Source organism: Solanum stenotomum, chromosome 5 (assembly GCF_019186545.1).
Source record: "Solanum stenotomum isolate F172 chromosome 5, ASM1918654v1, whole genome shotgun sequence".
In the NCBI taxonomy this organism is placed as follows: domain Eukaryota; kingdom Viridiplantae; phylum Streptophyta; class Magnoliopsida; order Solanales; family Solanaceae; genus Solanum; species Solanum stenotomum.
This window is the reverse complement of record NC_064286.1, coordinates 31,337,131-31,354,040: the sequence shown is the minus strand read 5'-3', so window position 1 is coordinate 31,354,040 and position 16,910 is coordinate 31,337,131.

Here is a 16,910-nt window from a genome sequence, read left to right as displayed (position 1 = left end):
TTCACCTGTTGATGCAAGTAGCGCACAAGCTGTAAGAGGCCAGAATATTCCACATTCTTCAGGGTCAACTCATGATCCGGTTCTTCAAAAGGTATTTTTTTGGTTCCTTAAGGATTTTGTCTCTCTCCTTTATTGATATATCAAATTGTGAAGATGGTTTTCTTGTTCTTCTTGGCTGTTGGTTTGATCCTGCACAATAAGATCATTATAGTTAATTTGTGTGTGTAGTTGTGGCTGATTTGTATGTGTAGTTGTGGCTCCAGCTTCCCTGCTAGGATCTTATGTGTGCAGGTTATAGAATCTGTGTCCAGGTTATAGGATCAGTTTATAGAATCAGTTTATATAGTGATGGAAATTCTGGAAAGAGTTGATAACACAGCTTTGTCGGTCTTTGTCCCATCTTGTATTTCTGTTAGAAAAAGATGGGACAAAGACCGACAAAGCTGTGTTTTCTTGGAGGTATATGTCCAGTCTCAGTCGGCATCTAGGGATTGGATCTTCGAGGCTGATGAGCATGCCCAACTGAAGGATAAGACCTGAAATTTTATTATCTTGGAAACTGAGACCTGAGATCTGCCTCTGTACCTCTTCTATCCCTCATTGATATTTTCCTTGATTTCTTGATATTTCATAATGGCAGCTTCAATCTGCTTATAGATTCTCTCATAGGTAATAATTGATTTCTCTTTGCAAATTGATTGGTACTGTTGTATTTTCTGGTTACTTACAAATGTTGTATTGGTGTTCTGAAATGTTGAAGCTAAAACTCTGGGAAAATGAGTGAATGTGCAGAGTAAGTATTGGTGTTGTATAATTGTCAGCTTTGCTCTTGTGAAATGTTGAAGCCAGAACTCTGGGAAAATAAGTGAATGTGCAGAGTAAGTATTGGTGTTGTATAATTGTCAGCTTTGCTCTTTTGAAATGTTGAAGCCATAAGTGAATGTGCAGAGTAAGTATTGGTGTTTTATAATTGTCAGCTTTGCTCTTCTGAAGTGGTACAAATCTATAAAGTAAATTATTGGTGTTGACACCTTTGCTCTTCTGAAATATCCATAACTTAATATAGTAACTGTTGCAATTTGATTTGTTGGTTTGTTTTGATTGTTAATTTCATTTTAAATGTGTAGGGAAATGAAGGTGATCAAATTTGAACGATCGCCACAAGTCAATTTGATCTCATTGAAGTGGAAGTGGATGATGAAGAGTTTTTGAACTATTGTAAAAGTTTGAATACATTATATTGAACTATTGTAAGATTACTTTTTGAACTATTCACGTGTACACATATATTTAGAATATTGCTTTATCAGTATGTGTATGTACACAAGACATACTATCTTTTGTATTAAGTTTATTGCAAATCTATATATTTGAATTACTTATTGGCTAATTTGATGCATGAGATTATTTATTGCAAAACAATATTGGTGTTTTTAATTAGAAATTGTGGCATATAAATATTTTATAGCCAAAATAATATTACCACACTTAAAAGTGTAGCCATAGGAGTGTAAATTGTGGTATGCACATAGGCAAGGACTACACTTTAAAGTGTTGTCATACATGAGATAGAGAAGGCAACACTTTAAAATCGTGGGCAATATGGAAGAAAAGGCCACACTCGAAAGTGTAGCTGGTAAGACAACATTTTTAAGCGTAGCTGCAAAGTGTGGCCTTATTGCCTTTTAGGCTACGCTTTTCAGCGTAGCTGATAAGCCAACACTTTTAAGCGTAGCTGCAAAGCGTGGCCTTTTTTCCTTTTAGGCTACACTTTTAAGCATAGCTGATAAGGCAACACTTTTAAGTGTAGCTGCAAAAGCGTGGCCTTTTTCCCTTTTAGGCTACACTTTTAAGCGTAGCTGATAAGACAACACTTTTAACACTTCTTTCGGCCACCCCCGGAAAAGCGTGGCTTAAAGTCAAAAAGTGTGGCCTTTTATCGAAGGCCACACTTTTTCATAGTTTAGGCCAAAATTTTAAAGTGTGGTTAGAGGCCTAAAATGTTGTAGTGATGGTAACTCTTGATTCTTGAATAGCCTCTCATTCAAGGAGTTCTATCAAAGATTTTCAAAAGTGATTCGAAGACCAAAATTCCCAATTTTCAATCTAAACATGGGTTCCTTGTCAAACGATTTTATAAATAATTCTATTGATGAATTAATGTGGAATCAAGGATTTTAAGATAATTTTCAAAAGAATTCTTGAAGAACCCATGATCCCCAATTCTTGAAAATTAGCATATGACGTGGGTCTTTGTGAATATGATCTCTATTGGTGAAATTATGTTTATATTAGATTGTATTGATGCTTTGTATGATTATCTATACTTATTTAAGTTGAATGGTTGGTATATTGATGAGTTGAGAATTATGGCCTTATGGGCAAAGTTATGGGTTGATCCCTTTGTTTATAGAATTGTACTTAGATTATGTTTATGTTATTGAATTACATTGTTGATTCCTATCGCTATCTATGCCAATTGATTATGAATTGTTGAGGATTGATCCATGGTGATCATGGCAAGGAGAATTGGTAATTTGACCTAACTTCTAGTCTATAGTATGAGAATTGATGTTGTGTGGTTTGGTCCACTTATGGTGGCAGTGTTTAATTCTTGTCTATCTATGCATGTTGAGATCATGGCTTTGAAGGCAATAGATGTGAAGTAAATTGATGACTATGATGCATATGTTTATGAAGTTGTGCTATGAAGGTTATGTATGAAATCCTCAATGCTAGCATGATGTTTAAAGTGTGTTGATGATGAGGAGTATAATGTGAATGATAATGTTAGGGATAAGGTGTGGTATACATGATTGATTATGTTAAGTACCATTGTGGAATGACCCCTACCTATATGACCCCTATATGAATGGGTGATCATATACATGTTAGGAGTACCTATTCAATGTTAAATGTGTCCTTGTCTCCTACAATGAAGTGTGCGTGTGTGGTCTAGGATCCCTAAAGGCTTTATATATGAATTGCTCATGATTTGGGGACATTGTGAATGTGTTGTGATCCCTTGAGGGGAAGTGCACTCAATATCAATGTTGTTGCTATTATGTCACTATGAGGACCAATACGTACACACACACTCTACATGTATAGCTATGAATATGATGTGTTATGGTGTCTATTGAAAGGTTAACCTTATATGCACCTTTACATCTTATTATGCATGCAAAGTATATGATTAGCAAGGTATGAATATATGTTGTATAAAGGTGTTTATGTGAAAGGCTTTCTCACATATGTACACACACATGAATGAATGAATAAGGGTTATGATAATCTAGTGAAAGTGAGTCTCTTGAAAGGTGTCCTCAATTGTACTCTAAACTAGACTATGTTATAAAGATGGTATGACTATGTGAAAGGTCATTCTCACATAATGTAGGTTCTATGATGAAAGGTCATTCTCATCTTAGAAACCTTTGAGCTATATGATATGAGGGATTAAGTCCCTAAAGCCTATTTTATGAACTAATGTTAAATAAAGGCTTAAAGATGTTTAAAAAGGGAGTTGGAGCTTAGCACCGAGTGAATATGAAAAATGAGAGTGGGGGATTCACGTTTAGCAAGTCCGGCTTACCACAACAGAACCTTCACGTTTAGTAAGTCCGGGTTCCCAACATAGATGTTGTCTCATGAGATGGAAACCTCCACGCCTAGTAAGTCAAGGTTTCTAGTAGCAATCTCCTTGTTCCATTACTACGTGCCCCCATAGGTCTTAGCTTAGTGGATCCACTAGATAGCTATTATGTATTTGGGTCCTACCTTGGCAAGTAGTACCCTCTCTTTTCGGTGTGGGAGTAGAACACCGGATTCCATGTAGCTCACATGATCTATGTCGGTTATGGCAATGTCTCCCGAAAGTTAAGAAATGAACTAAGATAAGAATATGAACTCTAGTCATGATTTCTTGAAGAGTTACTTAGTGTAGGTAGGACTATGGACCCTACTTATGCATTGCACAAGTCGACTATAAGGGAGGTTATGATTAGGCGCTTTATGTAATGAAGACTATGGTCTATGTATGTTAATTTGAAAGCATGTTAAGGTTGACTTTACTTATGTCAAGACATGAAGTATGACTATGCATGTGAATTACACTTATGACTTCTTAATGGGTTTGCTTAGTATATGTAGGGGTATGGGACTCCATGTGTACATTGCACAAGTGAGCTTGTGAAGGGGTTGTGAGGGTGGTTTACCTACGATATGAATTAAATGGGTTATGACTAATGATGTAGTAAATGAATGAGTCCTTATATGCTGTTATGAAGTATGTTGGTCTTATGTCTAATGTTAACTGGAGATGTTATGACTTGTTGAATATGATGTGTCTAGTCTATGGTGGCTTCCTAGGAACACTTGGTGCGAGTAGTATTATGGGATGCTACTTGCACATTGCAGTAGTGTGACTTGGGGGTTGTCTTAGGTGATGGTTCCTATGTGAACACTATGTCTCATGGTGTGCTTATGACTCTATGAATATATGTGGTTGGATTGATGAAGGCTATATGTAAGTTCACCCTTGGTAACCTTAAGGTAATACATTGCACCAAGTATTCCCTTAGGGTTGCTTGAGGAAATGTGTTAAGATAAAGAGGAAGGTAATGTATTGTATGCATTGAATGTGCCTAAAATATTATAAGTGGCTCTATGTGATATTATGATTGGTTTCCATGTGTATGATGATGTATCTGGTTTATATTGTTCCTATTGCACTAAATGTCCTTGAAGTTTCTCTAAAAAGGCATGTCCAACTAAATGTCCTTTTAAACGCATGTTTTGCATGGTTATCATACTTAGTGCATTCTTGTACTAACACTATTCTTTTTCATCTTTTTACACCAAGTGTAGGTGGTGGTGGCTAAAGGGTCTTTCCTAGAAGTGATGAGCTTGGCTTACTATTCCCAAGTTCGGGTGTGTCCTTAAAGATTCAAGGACCTTTATGTTAAAGAGTTTCCTTAAGTTCAATGTACTAGATAGTAGTTTCTTTTGTATTGTAAGGGATATGTCCTCTTGTGTTGTAGTCGTGTTTTAAGATGGCTACCTTGAGACGTAGTACTCCAATTTTGTATTAAAGGTTTAAATGAGGTGACTGTTTAAGTCTTGTGTTATATTATGAAATTTTTTTAAATTTTCTGCTATTTTTATGATAAATGCTATGACGAATGCTAAGAGCTTGTATAAGACCTCCGAGAGGTCGAATAAGCCGGTAACAGCTAGGGGTGCTCTCGGGTCGTTACAAGTATGTTGGACCTTCGCTTGATTGAAAGGATCGAACGCCATTTCGAGCTCAGAGCATTATAGCTTGACCCTTCGTCCTATAGTAAAGAGTGGCTGTTGTTGAATGGGGATTATTCGAGATTGATATGAAGTAGCTCGATCCTTCCGTCTGATTTGGAAGGATGGGGTGCCATTGACTGGCGATTTGGAAGGACAGTGTGCCATTTGTTGGCGATTTCTGGGCTCAGAATTATTATAGCTTTACCCTTCGTCCTATTGTAAGGAGAGGGCGCCATTTACTAGTAATTTGTCAAGCTTAATAGTAGTCAGACGATGTTGAGATTAATTTTGTCTATGTACATGTTTTTCCTGTATTCAGTGAAAAATAGTTAGTTAAAGGAGAGGTTGATCTGTATCCCTCATTTGGCACAATATGCTCATTTGATGTGTGTTGGAAATATTTTTGCAAGGTTGTGAACCTCAAAATTTCTTCCTAGTAGAACTTTTGTTGCAAATTGTAGTTTGATTGCTGTGAATTTTTGAGATCTTCTAAAAAATTTTCCTAGTCCTGATTTGTGTGGAAAATATACTTTGAAGGAGTTTTTGAGACCCTCTAAAAAGTTTTGCCCCAATTACTATTTTACGAGAAGAAATGCTTTTGAATGAATTTGTGAGTTCCTTTCAAAAATTCTGCCCCAGTATAATGACTTGCAATAAAAATGTCCTTCTGATGGAATTTTTGAGATCCTCTCAAAAACTCTGCCCTAGTTACACATTCAAAAAGGTGAAAATGAAATTTTTATTATGATAAGACCGAACTCCATAGAATCGCTTACGTATCTCCTCTTAAACGAGAATCAAGTCTGACGTAGTTCCAAATACAAAGAGCATAATTTAAGACATTAAAGGAACACTCTTGAGCAACAACTAAAATGATAGATTCTGTCCAACTTTATTGACCATATGCTAACATGGGTAGCTGAATGTAGAAAACTTGAACTTAAATAGCATAAGCCTTTTATTAGAAACAATTTAAAATGAACTTAGACTTGTTCACTGTTGGGACTCTTTTGGCACCAGGTCTGTCCAGTGTATGACATTACCCTCATTCAGTTGTTGAATCTTGTCTCTTAGATCACGACATGTTTCAATAGTATGTCCCTTTATCCTTGAATGATAGTCACAAATCTTGTTGGGGTCATACCGTTTCGACTGAGTTTCCAAATTCTAGGCGGGAATAGGTGTCACACAGCTAACCATTTTAAGCCTCCCATAGAGTTGGTCAAAGGATTCAGCTAAAGAAGCATAAATTTTGACGGGCATCTTCTCAACATTGAATATGTTTTTGCGAATATGAAGTTATGTGAGGGTTTTGACATTGTGGACAGGATAGGTGGGATGTTGATATGGTATAGGAGGTTTTTGGCATGAAGGAATTTGATATGGAGGGATTTGATGTGGTATGAGTAGCGCGCAATACCAAGGAATTGGTGTAGAGGCGTCTTATATTGAGGGGGCTTGTATGATTGGATTCTGTAGGCGCGGAGTGGGATATGGAGGTCTAGAAGCATAAGCATGATGTTGGGGAGGATATGGGTAATTTGGGAAGTGAGTGTTCTTTGGAAGCCTTTGAATGGAGCTTGGCTGATTTTGAGGATGAGAAGTAGGGTGAGTTGAATGAGGATTATTTTTTTAAATAAAGGCTTGGCTTGTGACAGGCGACTTATCCATGTTTGTCTCCAAGGTGAGATTGACAGAGAGTAACAACTTGGCCCACTCGCGCATATCAGACAACTCTACTTCTAACTCCCTAATTTTCTTTTTCAAACATGCAACCAACTTTCTTGGAGGATACTCCTTTTCAATTGTTTTATCCATAACCTTATCATTAGTCATCTTCCTCTTTCCCTTGCGATTTTCCCTTTGAAGAGAAGGAGGAGCACCTTTTGATCGCGTGTGGTAAACCATGGTCTACATATTAACCATTTGGGGAAGGGTAAAATAATAGCAAAAGAAAACCCAAGTTAGAACATTGCATAAATTGAGATAGAAAACACATTGTTTTACGATAAACGTCCTAAATGCAAGGAGCCTCGTTGAACCAGAGGTAGGCCTAAGACGACACATAAGTGATGCACAATAATTAATTCAAGCCTTATTTGCTAATTTGGAGTTTAGATTAAAGGAAATAAGGAAACTTTCATTCATCATAGAATTGAACCATTACACCATAATCAAAACGAAAACCTAAAATTAACTAAAGGGAAAGGGTGATATGGGAAAGTCATCCTAAATTCTGAAATCTTGAAGATATCAGTTCCAAGAGCTTGGCACCAATTGCCCTCTTGGATATGGAGTGCCTTCATGCTTGCTGTTTAACAAATTGCGTTCCCGTATGTTTTCCCTTTTATCAGTGATCCCATAGTATCCTTCCCCACTCAATTCTCTTCCCTTAGACTCCTTTAGGATCCATATGCAGTACTCGAGTGTACAGAAGACCCGCTGTTTACCCATAGGAATGGTTAACACACGTTCCCATCTTCGAAGTATGTTGTGGACTTACGGGTTATCTAACCCAAAGTCATACTTAAACTGTTCCATGTTTGATCAGAGTGGTATTACTTGAGTTTTTCCAAATTGGTGGAGTACTCGAAGAGAAGCATATGGTTGAACGCCCTTTAAGCCAACAAGCTCAATGAAATAACGGCCATCGCCTCTTACTATTGCATGAGGGGTGGTCAACCAATAGAGCTTCCATTGGATGCGGTAGCTCTCAAGTTCTATCAGAAATATCTGCCAGTCTACGAATCCTTCAGGTGCGTTGAAACCTACCATTGTTTTTGGATGATTATCAATCTTTTTGCCATAACCAAGAAAGAGGTCTACCGTGTCAGGTCGCCTGTGGAAGTGTTCGATAGCCCATAATTGTAGCAAGAGGTAGCATCCTTTGAAGAGTGCTTTGCCATTGACACATGCCGACAAACTTCTCATAATTTTCGCCAGGATCATAGGCACTATGGTTTTCCTAGGTTCACCCTATCTTTGAGCTAAATTCTGAACCACGTAACCCAAACGTGTATCGATCTTTCCTCTCTCTTTAGGGAAGACTAAGGAATCTAATAGTGCGATGGCAAAGACATTCAAGCGATATGTTTTCCATCTCTCGATGGATCAATCAAATTATTCATAGAAAGAATGATAACCACCTTCTTGGCCAAAGTGTGAGTATAGAAAGTCGAAAGAAACCCACCCAAGATCTTAACAAATCATGGCTGGATTGGACTTCATTCCCAAACTTTTTAGAAATTCTTTTGATGATGACTTATAGGGTACCATCAATTCACACTCATGGTATAGAAAGTCGATGAAACCACTAATCTCTTCAATTGTTGGCACCAAATCGAAATCAAATAATTTGAAGACCATCCTCATAGGGTTCCAGAATTCTAGCAAAGACCTAAACAAATGACGGTTAGGTATGACATAAATGAGGTAGGTAAGATCACTCAACAAATGACGAATCTCTCTTTCATGGTCTTCCTTGATATAATTCCACCAATCTCTTAGTTTGTAGTTTACCTCTACAACCATTTTCGGGTCAGCGGAATATAGGAACGTCATGACTCTGCAAACAAATAACAAACAAATTCTGAACTCCATTTTGGCAAAATTTGGCTTAATTTAATTATCGTGATGACATTGACACATAATTATACAATTTGTCTAAAGAGTGCTGGTGCCCTTTACACGACTGGGTGACTACTAATTATGCGGACTGACACCAAGGGTCAAACCACCTAGGGCTTATGTAACATGTATGACCTAATTTAGATTTCTTAAGAATTGGTTTGACTCGGACTTGAAGAGGTTCTATGCGAGAAGGCACATGGTTCCATGGTAGTAAAACTATCCACATCTGCCATGCCTCAACCATCTCCCTAATATATGGTGCTTGAAGAGAATTGGAGTATTTTGTGAGATGTGCAAAGTCACACGCCATTACTAGAAAATATAAATAAAATAAAGGAAGAGGGTCCTAATTAGGGGAAGTATGAGCGAAATGTCAGTTATCAAAGCAGTAACATTTAGCAATTAAATGGAAAGCGGTAACACGTGAACAATTATATAAAGTAGTAAATAAATAAACATATAAATAAGCATGCAAACACATAAAGGAATTAAGCAAATAAGGGAAGGAAATAGGGTTTAACATGAAAATAAACAATATAAGGAAAAAAAAACAAACAATGAAAAACAGATAACAACTTATCATGGTAATGACCAAACAAGCAATAAAGTAAACTCCACATAAAGCATGAAAAACGTAATGGTTAGAACCTAGGATCCCCAGCAGAGTCGCCATTCTGTCGCCATTTCTCAAAACGAGTTTTGGTGCACGACCTAACAACTCTTCTTGACTTTTGATTGAAGAGTCGCCACCTAACGAATTAAGGTGCGCTAGGGCACCTAACATAACTTTATATATCTAAAGGTCAACGAACCAGAGATCGGGTAAGGGTTCAAATTATCTCGAGGGAAGGTATTAAGCATCCCTCGAGGTCAACAAATGTGGGTCCCAACCGTATCTCATGCAATTTATGTGGGGGTTACATGTAGCAATTAAGATCGCTTCATTTATTGGTTATTTAATTTAAACATGCTCTCTATGTGATAACTATCATTAAACAATTAAAGTCACTTTTGTTGTTTTAATTAATTAGTTAAGCATGCAAAACTATGTGATAACATAATATTAAATATATATTAAACATAACACAATTATAGAAGATAAGCGAGAAGACAGAAATTGCCCAATTAAATAGGCGAATCAATTTTTTTTATTTTATTAAACCACCCCAAACAATTATAAAAAAAGCAAATAAGGGAAAAAGGAAAGGGAGACTCTGAAACCGACACACTTTACGGATCAATGCTCTTTTTTTTTCTTTTTTCGATCAGCTTATATATTCGGAAGGATAAAACCAATGTTTTTCGTTTTAAGCCTGAGTCGATTTTCATCATCTCCGTAAGGGCCTAACTACCCCTACCCCACCTTCCGCATGCATTACGTCCTAGAAGGTACTGCGCGACCCCACTTATTGTCCAAGAGGCATTGGACTACTAATTGGGTGGATGTAGACTGAAATAAAATATAGGCTTATAATTAGGCCCCTAGACACCAAGCAAAACATGTTGGACGAGCATTTAACACGTATATCTCATACTGGCCTGTAGATTTTAATTAAACATGCTGACAAACACAAGTAATTGTGAAAGGTCTTATGCTATGTGTGTGAACAAACATATAAACAGTATAATTATTTGATTAGAAGGGACACAAAGATGCACAGGGTAGTTATTAATTGATTTTAAAGGTGGCAGAACAATTATTACCGAAAGTCGATTTTAATTAAATCAACTAATTTTAGAAGGGCAGAATATTATCACATATGCAAAAAACCAGTTTGTATAATGCAGAATCTGATTCAACTTAAGCAGGTTTTAAAACAGTCATATTACGGGCATAATACAAAAACATAATTGATTTTATTGGTTTTAGCTAAATGGGGCAGATTAAATTATGCAGGGGCTGATTTGTTACAATATTTGTTTTATAGTGGCAGAAAAATCATAACAAAATATTATAACAATTTAATATGCTGGAAACAGTAACAAACGATGTTATATCATTTCATTCATTAGCATGTTGGCAATTAATTAATAATACCAGTGAACATGATTTCTAAGTGATTGAAAAGTTAAAATATTGCATAGCACCTCTAGGCATGATTATTGACTTCACGTATCAGGACACTACTTCCCGTTCAAGTGCCAACGATCGTGAGTAGTAATATAACCCAACTAGTGAGTTGGGGTTGAGTCCCAAAGGAGCAGTTCATAATCGAGAATCAGTCGAAAAGTAAGAATTTGCTTAAATCAATCATAGTTAAAAATATTTACGAATAAAAACATATCAAATTAGGGGTGACACAAGTGTCAATTATCGAGGGGGGGGGGTTTGTAGTCAACAAGCAACTAAAAACATCAATTAGTATAAATATTTGAATACGGAGATGGGATTCTTGGGATGTGATAGAATTATGGGCTAAGGTAAACAACTGGGTAATTACATTTAATAATAAATCGATGCAAATTAGTGAATAAGCTAGACTTTAGTGGGGGTAAACTTTCTCTCGAACAATTTACCCCGAATCGAATTGGTTTTTCTCGAACACCAATAAGCCGCAATGAAGCACAACCTTTGCTTTAGTCCATTCACTCTCTCGAGCTGAATGTGTGGAAAAAGGCTTAGGATCAGTCTCTCGAGCTGAACCCATGCCAACCCAATACCCACAGACCATCAATTCAATAATTTTGGTTTTAAAACCTCTCTCTCTCGCAAGACAAAAACACGAAGCTAAGATTGTATTTGCAACTACAGCCTATTAAATTCAACCATAATTACTGAACGAAATCACTATTAAACAACGAATAAACAATCAATTAGCAATACCCATCAGTTAATTCAACCCATAATCACATCATCATACCCCAAGAGTTGGTGTTTTAGATAGACATAGTAAAAAGATAGAAATTGATACCTAATGTCTTTCCATCGGATGGGTACGATTAATATTGTCTTTAAAAACGTCTAAGATGAAGAATCTTCAACACCCACTTCCAATTTCTTATAAATGAAAATCTTCAAATCTTCAAAAGCTAAGGAACAATGTGTCCAAACTCAGTTCTAAACCTCTAATTGAATAAACTGCATAAAAATTTCACACCCTAAACTAAAAATTCAAACAAGTATTTATTGTTGTCAAAAAGTGTGCTGCGAAGGATCACTTGGCGCAGTAAGTCGGGATCACCAATCCACTCAGCGATCCGCCCTTTGGTCAGTTGTATCGCTATTTTGCTTTTGCCTTCAGCTTCCTTGAGGTTCTGTAACTTTTGGTGATAAGGCACTGCATCACGGAACTGTTTGGAAACACGCCAACTGCTCTTTTATCTCGCCGACTAGATCTTCTCCTTCAGGACTTGGCACATTAGAACATTAGGCGAGACCAAGGCCATTTGGCGACTCGCCTAATGGGTTAGGCGATTCTCAAGCCTTCATTTCTTCGTTCTTTCAACTGCCTTGTTCCTTCTTGATCAATAGTGTCCATGCTTTTTTCCCTAAGTCCAAATACCTAAAATTCAAGGATTTACATCAGTTATTGAGACAAAATATGAATTTGAGGACACCAAATCTATTAAAATAGAGCCCTAAATGAGTCCAAATCTTGGACTCATCAACACCCCCAACTTAAATGTTTGCTTGTCCTCAAGTAAAACTCAAGTTCAACAGTTCAAAATGGATGTCTCAAACAGTGCTACACAAGACTCAATCTTGAATGCACACAAGAAGACTCAACTTATTCATGCAAGGATCAAATTGTACACTCAAAGATTCAAGTTGTGACTCACCATTACCAAAGAATATCAAGTTCACATTACTTGCTTCAAATGCAAGTTCAAGCTCAACAAAGGTGATCAAATGCCCTCACACAAAGAATGATTCCATATTCTCACACAATGATTCAATAATTTAAAGTTCTGGAATCAAATGCAACGCTCACACTCACAAAGATGAACACAATGTATGATTTTCACCCATAGGCTTGCTTTTATTTTCCAATTGACATTTGTTTCAGCGCGTTCAAGATCAAAAAAGTCTTTTCAAGGCCTGTAATGGGGCTGAGTGCAAATGTAAGGTCATTTAGGCTCATAGGCTATAATTCTCATGAAATGTGATGTGAACAACACCTTCTTTCCTTTTCTTCATCATTTTTATTCAAGCTCAAAAGTCACCTCTTATTATTCTTCCATCGACCGTTGGAAACCCCATTTTTTTTTTGTATTTTCACAACTTTATTCCACAACTTTTTCTTTCATCTTCTCTTTCATTCTTTTATTCTTTTTTTTTATATGGAGGGGTTCCATTTTTCTCACAACATGGGCAAAAGGGACTTCTTTGGATTTTCTTGATTTGCTTTTTCTTTTCACCACACCTTGATGTTTGCATAATCAAGACACAACTTCCGATGCAAGTGTCTACGATCGTACAATAGTTTAGTAACCCAACCAAGGGTTCGATCGTTCCCAAGAGAGTGGTTTTGAGAATTAATAGAAAAATAAAATTTTGTTCTAACTAGTCGTATCTAAAGATATGAATGATTAAAAACATTGTAAATTAAAGGGGGACACAAGAGTGTCAATTAACAATGAGGTTTTGTCACTAGTAAGTAAAAACATCAAAATAAAGAAGGATTTCCAAGTAGTGAAAGGGGATCCTTGGGATGTGACGGGAATACAGGTTAAGCAAGATTATTGGGTACATGATTTCGATAGAACACTCATTGAATAATTGTGACTAGACTAAACTTTAAGGGGGATAAGCTCTCTCTCGAGCAACTTACCCCATTTCAAATGCGTTCCTCTCGGACACCCACTTGTCGCATGAAGACCAGCCTACGCCTTAACCCACTTACTCTCTTGAGCTGAGTGTGTGGGAATGAGACTAGGATTCACTCACTCGAGCTGAACCTCATGTCGACCCACTCCCACCGGCCATCAATTTAGTAGTTTTAGTTTTACGACCTCTCTTTCTCGTAAGCCGAAAACACATAAATAAACTTGTATTTGCAACTACAAATTCATTAAATTCATCTACAACTACTAAACGAAATCACAATTAAACTACGATTAAATTATCAGCAAGCAAGACCCAACAATTATCTTAACCCATATTCGCTAAATCACACCCCAAGAATTGGGGTTTTTAGCCACACATGTATAAGAGATAGAAATTTATACCAAATTGAGCTCGCATTCAACTGGGTATGAAGATTTAAGTCTTGATACATGCCAAAATTGAAGAATCCAAGAGTCCCAAATCTAATTCTTGAAGATGAAACCCTTTGGTTCTTCAAGTCTTCAAAACCCTCTCAAACTTAGAGAAAAAAATATCAAAAAGTACTATTCTATATGAAAATTATACTAATTGTTCCACTCTTAAAACTACAACTCTAACTAGTATTTTATAGTTTTCACAGATTTATGTTGTAGCGGATCATTCAGCGTCGTTAGTTGGAATCGCCGATCAACTCGGCAATTCACCTTTTGGTGTAGTTCATCACCGTCTTGCACCAACCTTCAGCAACATCGTGCTCTTGGTCTTTGGGCGACATGGTACTGCTTTACGGAACTTCTCAGTGATACGCCGACTACTCCATTTTTCCACTGACTTGATCCTTTCCTTTAGAGATCAACACACTAGAACAAAAGGCGAAGTAAAACCCTTCAGCGACACGCCAAGTGGACTCGGCGATACTCAGGCTTTCATTTCTTCATTCTCTTCAGCCTTTTCGTTCCTTTTTGCGATGTAGTGTCCATGCTTTCCTTCAAACTTGAAATACCTGAAACTTAAGGGTTTTCATAAGATATTGAGATAAAATAAGCATTTGAGGACAAAATTTTTATTAAAATATAGCCCTAAATGAGTCCAATTTATGGGCTCACACGCCCCTAACTTAGGTTTTTGGCCTAAGTTGGCTATTCAAACAGCTACAAATCATGAGGATTATGGGTAATGGATCAAGAAGGATTATGCTTTCATTAAGTTTTTTCCGTGAGAATGATAAGGCTCAAGGGATGCTCAAAAGGAATTCACACACTCAAAAGGTTGACCACAAAAAGAGGTATAATGCCAAATTGGTTCACACTCTTTAAAGTTGCCTAAGATCATCTCAAGAAATTTCCCTTACTAAGTTAACTAGACTAACGGGAAAATTCTAGGTGTCATCATACATGGTTCAAGTAAGCTCACTACACAAGACATCGACACCAATGTCAAAACAGGACTACATACTTTTGCTAGTGTGCAATGCTCATCACAAGAGACTCAATTCGGTACTTAGCTAGTCACAACGAGATGCAAAAAGTTCACATATTGATTATGCAACTTCATTTTGCCTTATCGTAGCTGCACATTCATTTTTGTTTGATGATGAGCACTATTCAAGTCATCGATATTGATCAAACCGATACTCACATTTGTAAAAGAACATCCATATTCAACACAAACAAGAGGTGGCAATTTTTTTTTCTTTTTTTGGAAGGGTCAAAAATCATTTACAATTATAAAGACAGAGCTACAAGCTCAAACATTCCGCAAAAAGTAGTGTAAAACACAAATTCAGCTCAAAACCCAAATAGATAACCAAAACATCAATATTCACAAAAAGAGTCAAACAAGATATGGTACTCACCCCACCACAAATAAAAGAATTTGTCCTCAAATGCACACAAAATTATCCAAAAGCCAAAATGAAAGTAAGACAGAGAGGGAGGTAAAGGGGAAATCCTATCTACGCAGTTGCTCTATCTGTCTGGGCATCAGTGCCCGGTGTATCAGTCTGAACTCGGGTCTCAGTACTCGGAGTCACCTTAGAAAGAACAGTAGTACCAGACCCACCAGGAGTTGCCATGGATGTATCTGCCATAGAAGGGTGCACATCAACATCTACCATGACCTCTTCTGTCTCAGTAAGGCCCTTATATGCAGCTCCCTTAGCCTCCTCAATCATCTTCTCATCAGTGTCTTCTTCCAACTCGGGCTCAGCTGTTTGCTCAACTCTAACCTTATCTCCGGTGGTAGCCGAAGACATCTCTAGCACATCTGGGATCTCCACCGTTCCAAATACCATAGACATATCAGTGGATTTTAACTGATCCACATCCCTCCACAACACAGCTATTAGGCCTTTAAGGCCATCACCTCCTCGATGGCCCCTTGGCCATGCTCGCACACCGCTATCCTCACCTCAAGGGCATCAATGGAAGTTCTCAATGGTGATACGACATCGGCCAGGGTAGTTTGAATCATGCCCGGAATGGTGGCCTCAAGTCTGGCAGCCCGATGATCAGCAGAATGGACAAGCTGCCCTATCCGGAGTAATGAAGCCTGGGTGATCGACGTCCGAGAGACAGCAGAGGCAATAAGTCTAGGACGCAGAGCAGCAACAGAAGAACCTAGAGTGTCAGAAGGAATAGCAGTAGAAATACCTAAAAGTTCATGGGCCGGAGTGGGCAAAGATGCCTCTGCAGGTAGGGAGTCTGTGTCCATAAAGGGGGATGAATCCACCGGGGATACCTTTTTCTTCTTCTCAGCCGGGTCCTTTAAATATTCAGCCTCAATCCTCCGGATATCAGTGAAGGATGTGGGAATCACTTCCACATCCTTCTTTGCATCTCTAGGTACCTGAGCCTGTCTGCCCAACTCGGTGATCAATACCGGGAATGGAAGTGAGGTCTGGCGCTACTTTGCCCACATGAAAACTTCTGAAGCAATGATCATCCCAAAATTTAGCAAAGTCTCATCAAGAATAAAACCTAAACAGGCTGCTTTGGCATGTCGAAGAATAGACTCGTTTTAGGATGGCATGATCAAGCTACTGATGAACCCAAACCAATACCGTGCCGCCACGTTGAAGTCCTTATTTTCAATAATTTCCCCAACCTCAAGCCACTTGGGAGTGTCGTTTGATATTAGCGGAGCCAATAACTTTTTCACATTATCCAGCGTTGTAGTCCTAATCATAAGCTGGCAGTCATCATCAATGTCAAAA